The sequence below is a fragment of the Pagrus pagrus genome (assembly GCF_965226575.1).
Source record: "Pagrus pagrus genome assembly, chromosome: 23".
Lineage (NCBI taxonomy): Eukaryota > Metazoa > Chordata > Actinopteri > Spariformes > Sparidae > Pagrus > Pagrus pagrus.
The window spans coordinates 2,928,569-2,941,150 of NC_140205.1; the positions used below are offsets into that span (position 1 = coordinate 2,928,569).

At 43.9% G+C, this 12,582-nt stretch overlaps 1 protein-coding gene across 1 annotated transcript in view; it reads right to left on the reverse strand.

The window, feature by feature from the left end:
* Nucleotides 1-12,582, reverse strand: part of usp6nl (USP6 N-terminal like) — a 77,711-nt gene that overhangs the window by 55,544 nt on the left and 9,585 nt on the right. The window lies entirely within an intron of this gene.

A 12,582-nucleotide genomic window follows, 5' to 3' on the forward strand; every position in this document is an offset into this window, starting at 1 on the left:
TGTAAGATGCTCGTGGTGTTGTTGGGAGGTTGCATATGTGGTTTCTTGAAGCCTGATAAGATTTGTTTGTCATTAACACTTGATTCTTAGAAACGGCAACAACATCTTGTGTCATGTTTTGGCAGGTTTATGGGAAAACCTGTTCTGTGTCTTATGTGTGTTTGTGTGTTTCTAATCCCTATAAAAGAGACGACAGAGGCACTAAGGTTGAGTGAGTACTCAGTGAAATAAGTATCAGAGTATCAGGTCTTTGTGCCGAAACGTTGTGATAAAAATCCATTCTTGATTGCGGGTGAGTCGAACAGTGTGTGGGAGTTTAAGACATTCAAAAACTGAATAAAATTATCAGAAAGAGAAGAAATATACGTTTAGATGTTATGTCAGAGACTTCTAGGTGTTGTGTTGCAGAGATAGCTACTTAAGTTAGCAAGCTAACCAGCTAGCTAACCAGCTAGCCCTCCGCCACTGCTGTTCCGAGCTCACGGTCTTGACTGCTAGCTGCATTGCTAAATGAGCTAACAAACTACAGCTGTTACAGTTAGCTGTTACTCTTGCGATATGCTGCCTCCTGTTGTTTGGCGTATGACCGATTCTTACATATTGTGCCTTTAAAACTTGTTTTGTAAATAGTCCTCTCACTCTTGTGAGCAAAAACATCGATCTGAAGCCGTTTGTCACCATGTTGTGACATTTCATCCACTAAATATTGAATGGAAACATCAAGAAACTGTGACCTTAAAACTCTTGTGTGTAAACAGTGTTTGTATCTCACTCCACCTTCGCTGGAAGAAAGAATAACTTGACCTCTTCAAAGGAAACAACTTGAGATGAGATGCAGTCTGGGTGAATTTACAGCCGCTCCATCACTTTACGAGCCCTTGAAGCCAAACATTCAAACACAGCGAAGCTTTCTTTTGTTGTACAAGATGCCGGCGTTCTTGAGTCCAGACATTAAGTATTGATAGACGAAACTTTCTGAGCGGGAGGGCCGCCGCCGCCGCCGCCGCCGCCTCTGAGAAACAGCAGCTCTGCTCGTCTCACCATGGCAACTAAACACAGAGGCCATGAAAAGCTGGTGACGAGGCGATGTCATAATTTCTGTCTGTGTGTCAGAGGGAGAGAAAGCAACAGAGAACGACATTTGTGTGGGTCGGTATCACATTCTCCTGGTGTAATTATCCTGCTTGAAGTATCATAGTGGATGATATTAAACAGTGTTCATCCAAAGACTTATTTCTTCTTCGTGTGTTTGCAAACTGGAGGCTGGAGTCGACATAGAGCCGCTTCTGTTAAATCATCCTCTGGAAAGAACTGAGTGGGGTTCAAGCACGTTTGAATCAGCGCAGCAGACTGAATATTTAAGTTACAGCTACAGAAAGTAAAGTAAATTGGACCAAAGCTGAAGGAAACCACAGATATTTGCAACCTATAAACTTGACTTTCATGGCTTAAGTGCATTTATCTCTGCCACCGTTGTCCAGTCACGCCCCTGCCCCTCAAAGAAAACAAACTTATATGTGGTCTTCTGCTATTTTGTCACATGAGGAGTAAAAAGCGTATATATGCCACACCAACCTGCTTTAAATCCCAAGGTCCACTCTGAGCTGTATAATGTAGCAGGGAAACCTGATAAAAGTGCAGCAGTATGGAAAACTTGCCCTGCAGCAGTGGATATGAACCAGGTGGCAGTGCAAATCCTTTTTCAGCTGCAGCACCACAGTTGCAAAGAGGTATCAAACTGTTCCTCCATGCTCCACTCAGCCAGAGAAATCCATCCAGCCAACCAGAAATGTATTACTGAAGCCCTGCAACTACAAACTTTGCATACAGGCACTGAAAAGATTATTGAAATTCTATCTTTGCTATTAAAAAACCATGAAGTGGACTCTTCTTAATAAGATAAAGTTCCTGTTGAAACAGGATTTCGGGGTGGAGCACACGCTCTGCTTTTGTTTGCACTGACTTCTTACTGGAGCTAAACCGGGGCACTGCTCAACTAGCTGTGTCTAATCCATGTTTCACTGTTGGAGGCCCCATCGCAAGAACAAAGAGGACTTTAAAAAGGTGGAGAACAAAGACCAAGATGTCCAGGCACTCATTAATATAATGGAGTTAAAAGCTGGATTCAGTCACTTACGCAAAAAAAGGTGCATCAAAGGATTTTGCAGTCTGTTAGAAATGGAAAGTGACAAACAAGATAAAATGAAAATAGAGGATCTCAACGCCTGCAGTGGAAGAAACCAAGAAAACTGAGACTGGTTTGGGCTGCGGGACAAAATCAATGAAAGCATCAGCTTCATGTTTACCAGCGTCGTCTGCACATCCACGACCTTTCGAACAGGAAATAACAAAGACATAGTTGGTCTATGGTTGTTAGTCTCTTCTAAAATAGTATTATTAGTATTATTTATCTACGATCAGCGCCTCAGTGTGAAAAGGTTAACTGGCTCCAGCTTTTCCAGTGTGAATATTAGCTGGTTTTCTTTGCCCTTGATAACAGTAAATTGAATATTGTCAGGTTTTGGATAATTGGAAGGATCAAACGAGACATTCTGAGGGACTGTGATGGACACGTTTAATCGTTTTCTGACATTTCAAGGCCCAAACAACTGATCGATCACAAGGCTGTTTTAATGGGACCCAAAAACTGAAAATAGGACCATCTCCGACCACCTGGGTGTTTTTCACACCATGACACCACAAACCACGACCTTTTCCTCAACCTCACCAAGTGGTTTTCGTGCCTAACCCGACGCAGTGCATTAGCACAGCATTTGCAGAAACACAGCACTTATTCCGGCGACTGGCTTGAAGCAGGACTGTTCACCTCGAGTGTGACCGTCACATCAAATCAAACTGCGTCTCATCCATCAAACCAGACGACTGACTGGACCAGATCCAGTTTTAAATGGAGGGAAAAACTGACAAATAACTGTGTTATGTTAAGTATGTTACGTGCAGGTGAGGATGCGTTCAGGTATGTGATCTACCAGGTTGTGTCTGTGTGTGTCTGAGTAACATTACACTACTCATTGAATCCTCTGACTGGTGGCTTCAGTATGTCGAGGCTGATGCCCTGAGGACAGGGTCTGAGGATCCATTTCCTACTGCTGCCCTGTTTACTGGGAGATGTAATCATATTCCAGCAAGGCTTCCTTCCTGTAACCCCTCCACCCCTCCACCCCCTCCTATTGCTCAACACACACACACACACACACACACACACACACACACACACACACACACACACACACACACACACACACACACACACACACACACACACACACACACACACACACACACACACACACACACACACACACACACGAACACAACCTGCCTGTCACCACAAACGTGACATCCGAGCATCATTCACCACTGCAAGGAAAGGACAGAAAACGCTGAGACGGGAGGGAGGAAGAGCTGCATTCCTCCACACAACTGGCATCACATCACACATTTCACACTCAACACACAGTTACTAACCTTCAAACGTCACCGAGTACACACTGGCAAGAACTGAAATGAAACAGGGAGGCTGGGTGGAAAGAGAGAGAGAGCGAGAGAAAGAGTCGACTGAAAACGGAGGCGACGGAGACACTTCTAACAGCATGGAAATAAGCACAAAATGCTTTCAAGTGAAATATTCTGAGTTCAATTCTCTTCCCGGTCCCGAGTCCTTTAAAATGTGTCAGTGTGTGATCGCAGAAAAAGAAAATGACGATCAAAGCCGCACAAGGACAAGTTATCTTTCTGAGAGACACACACAGCATCCCATCCAGATGAGACGATTTCAGAATCAGCCCTGGCACCGGTTGGACACTTGAACTCTTGAGGAAAAAAAAGTGATGAATAAAAAACTGAGTGAAATCCAAACTGTGCATTTTCAAGGGGCCTCACTTGTCCTCAGATGGAGCCAAAGCTGCTGATGTGTCAGTTTACTGCATCATTAGACACAGGCCTCTGAATGAGACGGTCGCTGAAGCTGATCTTAAGATTTAAATTCCCGCATTTCATGTCAACACAGACGTGACACAACCCAATTCAGAGAAAAGTCCAGAAAGTCCAGATATTTACATATTTTTCCTCTCATGTTCATACAGTAACTAAAGAAACACACTTAAGGCTGTAAACAAAAACGCTTGTCGTTGGTATTGAAGGTTGAATTTTCTTTTTCTCTCTTGTCCCGACGCTGTGCTTATGCTTTGGTTGGGTTAAGGCACAAAAAGCACTTAGTTCGGGTTTGGAAAACATCACGGTTCGGCGTAAAATATCTACAAACATGGCTGGAAATGTCCCGAGGTCTCATTAAAACACCCACTTTGGTCGCCACCAACACGGCTAAACAACGGCCCCACATGCCGTCAAAGAAATCTGGTTTTCGTCGTAAACACGGCTCAAAAACTGTCCTGCGGTCTCCTTAAAAATATCCGGTGGCGTCATGTTTATAAATGTTGAAATGCTGCGGTCACTCATCAAAAACATCCAGTGGTTTCACACTTGCAGATGTTGAAATGTAGACTCGATCTGCGGCCACTGATTTGGCAGCCTTCTCGCTCGGGGGGCGTTCTCAGTGGTTTTATTGCATGTTACTGCTTTTCATCAGCTACTCCTCACTTTAGAAGTCATAATGAAATACATCCAGTAATGCTGAAGTGCTAAAAACAAGAAAAACGTACAGTAATAACAGCTACAACGTGCCTTTCTGTTGTTTCATTTTGGATCTAAATCTGCACAGTGTTGTGTTGCCTCGTAACATCTGGTCTATCAGGGGAATTACAGATTCGCTCAGTCCTGTTTGCTGCTGTCCTTGCTTTGCTCGTGTTTGCACAGTTAATAACGCCACATTTCTGACAGCCCTTGATGGCAGCATTTGTTGTTGTTTTTGTACAGTTAAACCCTTAAGCCTTGAAGTGATGATGACACATCTCCTGGTGTGAAATGTCTTCTTACTGCTCTCAGACTGCAGATAGTCAGAGCCTCTCTGCCCACAGAGTGACTCCAGGCTAATTGCTAGAAAGATCGGTATTTGTTTGTTGGGAAAGCACCTGAGGAAATTGGACTGTTGTTGTTGTTACACAGGTCGGGCGGGTTTATTAGCCTGCTGCGCTTCCTCCACTTCAAGGCCCTTGTCACGCTGAGCGTGCTGTGAATTTGAACTTGAATAGAAATTAGGGATTAAAATTAGTCCAGATTTGATGCCGGATGTGACATGCTGGTTTCATTAAAGCCGCTGTGTCAGATCCACATCTAAAGGTCTCCCGCAGGAAGGAAATGAGGCAGCGATGTGCCAGCGGAGGCCGTCTCTGGTGTGACATCAACACCGGAGACTTTATAAACACTGTGTTTTCACTGCTGCAGCAGAATGGTCATCACGCCAGCGACTCCCAGAACGCCACTTATTGTGGTTTTCACTCCGACTTGCTCCCTTGCTTTTTTTTTTAAACCCACAATTCAATTTGTTTTGCTTTAATGGCATGAAGCAGAGTTTATACACCGACCAAAGCAGAAGCTGACAGAGTGGAAAACATTCACTATAGAGCAGAAACAATGAGGAAGAATTCATCAGTTCTCTTCGAGCTTTGCTCCTAAAATACGTGACACAGTTTGTTTGATGATGGCAGCTGAAAAAGCGATAAACTTGTTACAGGTAAAGGTAAATGTACAGGTGATTTTACATCATCACTTGCTGCTGCGAGGCATTTTGTAAACCATGCTGTTGTGTTTTTCCACTGGCACTTTGGGCCACGTTAAACCAAGCAGCAGCAATTTCCATTACCAGTTTCACCGCACCGAGTCTGGCATGGACCCTTTCCTTATGTTGGTGGCGCTCTGGTTGGGTTAAGGCAAGAAAAAACCACTTGGTTATGGTTTGTAAAACGTCATGAATTGGCTTTTTGTCGCCACAAGCGAGGCTGGATATTGTCCTGAGGTCTCCGTAAATATATCCAGTGGTGCCTGGTTTACAAATGTTGAAATGCATGGTCTCGCTTCAAAAATATCCTGAAGTTTCACACTTATAAATGTTCAAACCTGGACTCGAATTGTGGCGCAGTCTTCAGCCAAGCGCGCTGCAGTGACGTCTTGCAACCGCGGACGAGCACATGATCGCAAAACTGGACTCATGTCTGCGCAGGAAACCCGAGAGAACGGCTTTTAAACGTCTGAGTGTTCAGCTCTCTGTAGTTTTGTAGCTTCGTACTGAATCTTTACGGTTTGAAGTTTAGTTTCTCTCCTGCCTCCCTGTTCGTAATTTCAGATATCTGCTGGATTTTAGTGTTTTATCGTGTTTGCTTTCATCTGCTGAAGATTATTTACTGCTGCTCCTCTGACCACTACGCAAGAAAAGCGTGCCATTACAGTAGTGAAATACAGACCTTCAAGCAGGTAGCCATGTTGTAATGGGATTACTAATCCTTGCTGATGTGCTGAGTCAAACCAAGTCAAGCTAAGCCAGCACATGTGTATGAAAAACCTGGACGACAACGAGGCCTGGGAGTTCCTTACTCTCCGAGCAGAGGACAAGATCAGTCGCCATATAAGTGCCTGACGTGTATGTAAATCACACAAGAAGCTGCTGTACCTTCAGAATAATGTGGGTTTTATTTGCACCGGAGTCACACACTACCCTCCTCACCAGCTGGGTGGCACCGGAAGCAACGCTCCTCCACCGAAGCAGCACTTTAACGCGGTGCTATTTCCAGTCCGAACACCCGCTAAGAGCTATTTGGAACGGCGACGTCTTGGGCGGAGAATGACACATCGGCACCATTAGCTGTCGTCTACCTTATACACACCATGTTCACAAGGCTTTTGTGGCTTGGAAAATGTGGTCGAGGTAATAACACTCTCCGAGGTGTCTCGGGTGCTCAGACGAACATTTCCAACAGAGCTAACTACAGAAAGTGTGTGTTGAGCAGCTTCCAGGTGTGAATGTGTCCGACCCTTTGCTGTGCGCTTTTGTGGCTAAGCTAACCATGCTAGAGTCCAGCAGATGGAGGCCAGATGAGGCTTTGAAGAGGACGTAATTATCCTGCACCACACCCAGACACTGTGCCCAGCAGGCCACCCAGTGACATCAGTCTTCTCCGACAGGGAGAGATGAATGAGGTGTGAATGTGTGTGTGTGTGTGTGTGTGTGTGTGTGTGTGTGTGTGTGTGTGTGTGTGTGTGTGTGTGTGTGTGTGTGTGTGTGTGTGTGTGTGTGTGTGTGTGTGTGTGTTTGTGGTAATAAGTGAAGGACAGGTGAACAGATTGGAGCCAATCGTCCGTGCCTCATCATCATCATGCTGCCCAACAGTGCTCCCAACTACCTCCCATTTATGAGTTCAGAGGTCGTAAAGTCACATTTGAACACTTATTTGGGGATAATAACAACATGGAACCTTTAAAAAGGTAATTTTAGGGTTGCTGGTGTCTTATTTTAGAAACAGGCTGGCAATGAAGAAGAGGAAAGACACTTTGAACTTGCATTTTAAGTGATTTTTCAGGAATATATTGTCCAAATATGTGAAAGGTGAAGGAACGATTTCAGATTCTGCTCTGATCTGGAGCCGTTTACCGATGAAGGAGAGCTCAAAGATGACTTTTTAAGTTTTTAGATAAAAAATTGGATTTATCTTCACTCCTGTTTATCAACCTGACTGCAGCAAGTTAACTTCATGAACTTCTACTTCATGAACGTAACGTTACAGAGAGGAGAGGGGAACCAGAGTATCAGGTGGGTGCTGAGTTCAGTCAGAGGCTGACCTGAATTCAAACATACAGACACACGCTTGTCTGCAGTCTGTTGCTTTTTATTTTACGGCTCATGTTCAGTAAAGTAATCTTGGTTTGGGATTTAAAAACACTTGTACATGTGAATAAACGATCCTGAGGTCAAATTCGGTTTGCTGGCGTTGAACACACACCATCTTTGCTGATGACAATTTATACGATGTTCGCAGACGAGGAATTGTTTTAACGTTTTATTACACGTTACATTTATTCTCCTTAATGGACTCGCGTCCTCACTCTCTCCCAGAAGTTGTAGTGAAAAGGAGGCCAACTAAAACACCTTGAGTAAGCTTGTACACAACTCAACAATATATTATATATTATATAAGTTAAAGACGCTTCTGGACATTTTAATGCAGAAATGTTTGATATTATATCTTTAAATGTCACATGGACAATGTTATCTTTCCGAACTACATTTACCACTTTGTTGGGCTGTTGTTCTGTGTTTAATTATGGTAGTAACAATAAAAGGGGAAGAAATGGTCAAGACATAACGCACTGAGACTTCTTAACACTGACCGGCCTTTGTATAATTAGGTTTAGCAGAGACAAGGTGAGAAACTGCTTTGCAAACTCTTGGTACATTTAGAAAGTACCAAGAAGTTACAATCTAAGATCACATAGATGTTAAAGGATGAGAAAAATGTGTTGGTAAAACTATAATGTATATTGTAGATGCATCAAAACTGATGTAAAGCTGTTTGAGTCTGAACCTTCGAGGGAAAATCCATTTAGTTTGTATTACTGATCTTAATTCTTACACATTGTTATTGTTGTACATCACTGGTGGCCACTTCCCTTGTGACACACGCTCATTAAAAGGTAATGCGATGCCTTATGACCTGTTGTTGCACAGGAAAAGTCATGTGAGGCCTCCACAGGAAGAGACAGAATATAAATAGGAACTTATTAACAACATTGGAGCTCCTTCCTCTTTATCCCTCGCTCCTTCCCTCCATCTATCTCTACGACGACACCACGCTGAATCTTTGCAGAGCCATTACGCGTCCTCTAACTAACAGCGCTGTTTATACAACACCAATAAAAACTCTTTGCTTGTGTGTCTCTTCCTCGTTTGTCATCAATCTCCTCTCCCTCTGCTGCTATCACTGAATCTGTTTCCTCCAGCAGCGTCGGGTCTGTGGGGAGCAGCTGGAGTCGTCGTGCCGCAGACAGACAGAGCTGTGGTGTATTATTAGCACGTATAATGACTGTGTGCTTCTTCTATTCACACTGATATTATTTGTCACGTCATGTCCAGCCTGAAGGGACGTGGGCATGTTTTGATTAGATCACGGACGTCTGATAAAGCTTTGTGCCCAGACATGCCTGTATGGATTTATTTATGATATCATGTGGTGTGATTTTATTCATTTTTGTGAATAATATAGCGACATGTCTGGCAAACGGTGGGCTTCAAATGTCTGAGATCACATTGAAAATCCTCGGTATCGTTACGAAGCCGGGAAATAAGTGTCAGAAGTGTCATTTCTAAGAAACGAGGGCCTTTCTTAGCGTCAGCTCACGGCCAGACTCAAGGTTTTAAAAGCTCGAGGGAATAAAAAAGCGCTGCACCACAAAGTTTAGTTTAAAAATCAAGATTTAAAAGGAATTGTGAAATACAATACAACAGCCACGAAGATGAAAATGGAGAAGAAAAGTTGTTGTACGTCAGCGCACAAAACATACTGACGTTTTTTTTGTGTTTTGTTGAAGTGAAAAGTGAAGTTGTAGCTCCTGTTTAATGCAGGACAGTGGAAACGAAAGGTTGTCACGATATATAAAAAAACAACTCGATACCTCTTCAGACACCAGCTAACATCCTGCACATATCCTGCAAAAGCTGAATGTGGGTATTGTATCGTTTTAAACACGCAGCATTGAAATCTGTGACAAACTGGCTTCAAAATAATTCAGTAAATTCTCTCCATTTCAAAGCAAAGTGTGCTGAATTGGCTGATCACAGTTCGAGTCACACACCTGGATATTGTTCAGGACACCTGGAGATGTTTCCAGCAGTTTTCGTGGCGACCAAAACCAGCTACCTGTGATCATGGCGACCACAACAGGAAGTGGTCGTTGTACCTAAACTTAACCAGAGCATGAAACAGGAAAATTAACCTCGACAGACGTCAATGAACGTTCAGTTTTAACTCATCTGTGGTTTTACAGGAACGTACTTAGCCAACAGTTATTCTGGCGATTGGAGTTGATTATTTGTCTTTGCACCACAAGCAAACATCAGTTAAACAGCAGAATGAGACACTCAACAGTCTGGTTGTGGTCCGAGGTCAAATGAGAGCTTTCACATGAGTCTAAAACTCAATATTACTACTAATTATAGTATTTTGCACTGCTTGCAAGCACTTCAGGGATCTAAGACCCCACTGAAGGACTCCCTGCAGTGAAGCTCCGTTAAATGAAGAGTCTTATTCATTCCTCTGTCTCTGCTTCCATCCCCTCTTTCCACTTTTCCACCAAAACTCAGACCATCAGGAGTAAGTCATCCATCCTTGTTAAGAGACTCGTTAAAGGAAACTGACCTCGCCCCGCCCCGGGCCCGGGCCGGCAGCTGAGTGTGCGCCTCGGTTGTGTGTGTTGTTGGGGAGGTAATTAAGGTAATTAGCTCAGGATATCAACCATCTCCAGGCGAGAGGGCGAGTCTATCAAAGGTTGGGATAAATAATGAAACACATAAAAGGCTTTCTCCCCGAGCGCCGGCTGCTTACGAAGCACATTCAGGTCACAATGAGACAACAATAAGCAGTTTGTTCATCCCGTGTGTTTCCGCTCTTTGGAGGTCACTTTGCTCCGTTTCAGGTGTTTATAAAGAGTTTAGGCTGGCAGAGACATTATCATAACAACTTTCAGAGACTTTTGTTGCTTGTTTTTACTCCTTTTACATTTTGTTTCACTTGTTCTGATTTAGTCCATGTTGATAAAGTTTGTGGCTGCAAATTTAGACACAAAGTCGTCATTTTTCTTCCATTTTCAACAAGTTTTGCCTCCTTTGTTAACACAACAATGTATCGATTTTATGAATCTAAAGCAACAAGGCCTTTGGGTCTCACACACACACACACACACACACACACACACACACACACACACACACACACACACACACACACTTAGAAATAGAGCGCATAAACCACCCAGCTGCCGGCAGGCTTTTCCCGCTGTTACACGACTCAGCTCATCAATCACGCTTCCCTCCATTTTAATCACTCACAATCAATCAGATCAACCACCTAACCTCCCCTGACACACACACACACACACACACACACACACACACACACACACACACACACACACACACACACACACACACACACACACACACACCTGTTTGTGTATGTGTACGGAGTGTGCGAAGGAAAAGGCAGTAATCGGGTTAAACCTCTCAGCGCTCCCCTTCGGCAGCGTCTGCTTAATCCAATCGCCTTCCCGTAAACGCCTCACATGCGTTGGGTTGCCCCGGTAACCCAGTGCCGGCCCCCCGGTACACAGATCTACGGCCTCGCAGCTCTGCAGCGGCGGACGGCGCAGAGTGAGTTAACTCTGCTGGCTGCCTGCCGCTCAGCTCTTATCTGTGAAGCGAGCTAAGCAGCACACGACAACAAGAAGAAGGTCTGAGAGGGCAGAGCTGTAAACTACCGAGGCCTCGTATCAAGTGTCTGCTTCACACGTGTGAAGCTCGACTGCTGGCAATAAATTAATATAACATCCAACCTTGGTATTATTGAGATGCATCGTAAATCCAGAGCGTTCACGTGTTACACTTAAGTTTTATTCACATTTTCTAAACTTTAAAGACTGTTCATTCAGTCACAGCATAATCCCCCAACTTCATCTCCACTTACATTAAAATGATATCCATACAGGAGGGTCAAGGTTCAGGGCAAAAGAGAGAGAGCATCTATCTGAGTATGGGCAGATAACCTGAGATGAGGGATTACAGATCGCCGTAATATAATCAGAATCTCCATATCTAGATCACAGGAGCGGCCATTTTTTTTATAAAAGGTTGAAAGTGTCACAACATACCATTAGAAATAAAACACAGCTGATGCAGAGACGATGAGAGATTATTTTCTCTAACCAGGCTTGTTATGAACAGACACAAATCATTTTTATAGATTGTTTCAGCGAAAAATGAAAATGCAGAATATCCACGAAAAACTGTGACTCGTATGGAAATCACAGAATCTGTCAAAATAATCACAATATGATTTTTTTCTTTCCATGATATGAATTCATCCATATCACAGGACACACCCCCGAGATAAAAACCATCAGTTCTGCTGCTGCAGTGTGTGTGTGTGTGTGTGTGTGTGTGTGTGTGTGTGTGTCTGTGTGTGTGTCTGTGTGTGTGTGTGACGCTACACACATGTATGAACATATGACACATTAAGCGAATATACTGCAGCCTGTCCTCGCCGGGTGACTCACACTGAGCCGACATGTGAGGCCGTGCCATTACAGTCACTCTGACATACAGCGGTGCAACGACACATGCACACACACACACACACACACACACACACACACACACACACACACACACACACACACACACACACACACACACACACACTGTAGATGGAGCTGATGGAGAGCACATCCCGCTACATTTGCCCTCCCATCATGCTTTGCGGCGTGATTGATGAGCGGTGAGGCGGTGGGTTGCAGCACTGTGCCATATGTTTCTGCCGTCACAGGGGAGAAGCAGGATGAAGGTGTAACGATCCAACGTGTTCACGCTACATCTCAAACACTTCTTATGTTTTCTGCTGT